Source organism: Echinops telfairi, unplaced genomic scaffold (genome assembly GCF_000313985.2).
Source record: "Echinops telfairi isolate 266 unplaced genomic scaffold, ASM31398v2 ScPeMD7_30;HRSCAF=105, whole genome shotgun sequence".
Taxonomy (NCBI): domain Eukaryota; kingdom Metazoa; phylum Chordata; class Mammalia; order Afrosoricida; family Tenrecidae; genus Echinops; species Echinops telfairi.
Genome location: NW_022103927.1, coordinates 1605960 through 1607771, shown reverse-complemented (window position 1 = coordinate 1607771; position 1812 = coordinate 1605960).

Below are 1812 nucleotides of genomic sequence, written 5' to 3'. Positions count from 1 at the left end.
AAAAAAAGAAAGAAAGGCAAAACAAAAAAAGAGAAAGACATCCCTTGGAGGACTAAAGTGCACCTGGCCCAAGCATGGTATTTGAAGTCAGCTCAAAAGCTAGGTGATGCATAAAGAAGGCCAGGGAAGAATGGTTGCCTTTGAATTATGGTGCTGGCCAAAAAGGAGTGAATATACCACAGACAGCCAAAAGAATAATGAAATCTGTCTCGGAAGAGACCCTTAACTGGCTTGTGTGGATGCAGGTAGGAATCTGCCTTTCCAGCCTTTTAAAACTTTATGGTGAATGAGAAGCTGATATCAGGGGCTCAAGGGGGAAGAGAATGCTTTGAAACTGATGATGGCGGCATCTGTGCAAATGTGCTTGACACACTGGAGGAAGGTATGAGTTGTGATAAGAGATGTAAGAGCCCCCAATAAAAATGTTTTTTAAAAAAGAACTGGGGAAAAAAAACCTTTATGGTGGTAAAATAGATACAGTGAAGCATGTAATGATGGTGAGATTTCGTCTCACGTGCTTTAGACATGTCAGGAGAAGCCAGTCCCTGGAAGAGGACATCATGCTCGGTAAAGTAGACGGGCAGCAAAAAAGGAGAAAGACTCCCTGTGAAATGATTTGACACGGCGGCTGCAGTAATGTAGTAAAGCTTAGTAGCAATCGTGCGGATGGTGCCGGGCTGGGGAGCGCTTCTCTCTGTTGCGCTATGAGTCAAAAGCGCCCGATGGCAGCCAGCAGCATCAGAAAGGGCTCCGCACCACACAGCTCTTGTCTTTGAGTTCTTCAGACGTGCTCATATATATAACAGAATATTTGTCATGTCAACTATTTTCATGTTTACAATTCATTGTGGATGAGTCTGACCATCTTAATAAACCATCACACTATGCCACTACAATGAACAGAAACGGAATTCCTCCTAAGCAAAACTCGGCCCCACCCCCCACCCACCCCCCGCCTTCCCAATCACAAATGCAAAGTAATTGAATCAAATCTGACTCACGGCGCCCCTAGAGACAGAGTGGAACTGTACTTTGGGTTTCCCAGACTAAAACTCTTTAGGGAAGCCTCACCTTCCTCCTATGGAGCAGTTGGTGTGTTCAAACCGCTGATCTTGGGGTTAGCAGCCCAGTGTGTAACCCACGATGCCACCAGGGCTCCTCTTCCATCTCCAGGAACCACTAATGCTGCTTCCTGCATGTTTTCCTATTTCATGTCAACGGCTGGCTTTCAGAGAGGGACAACTAACCGGCGAAGAAATTAGTCATGCACAGAAAAATTCCTCTCTTGCCTTAGCTGAAAAGAGGCAATAATAAGGTTTTGCAAGACTGTGGTGTTCCGTCCTCTCCGGGTCATCTATTTATTATAAGAGAAATTGATATTGCAGGGGCCTGCAGTTTTCCATAAATGTTCCCTAAGTGAAATGAAGAATGGAGATTTGCTTTTGAAAGCAATAAGTGGCTTGTATCGATGCAACTAGGGGTCTACCTTTCCAGCCTTTCTAGATTTTATTGTGGTTTGTATTTGCCGTCTTAACCATTCTAAGTGTAAGTTCCGTGACATTCAATGCATTTCACTGTGTGGTGGAGTCATCGTCGCTGTTCGTTTCCAAATGCCGTTCATCTCCCTACCAGAAACTCAGGGAGAACGATGAGGCTTTCTTTCGGCTCTGGTCAAGTTTGACAGTCTCAGAAAGCACCTGGAGCAGCTCCACTCTGCCCTACAGGGCTGCTATCAATTGAAATCAAGTCAACGCCAGTGGGGTCATGCAAACAGAAACGCAGTTCCCCTTAACCAGTAACTCGCTGTCTCCT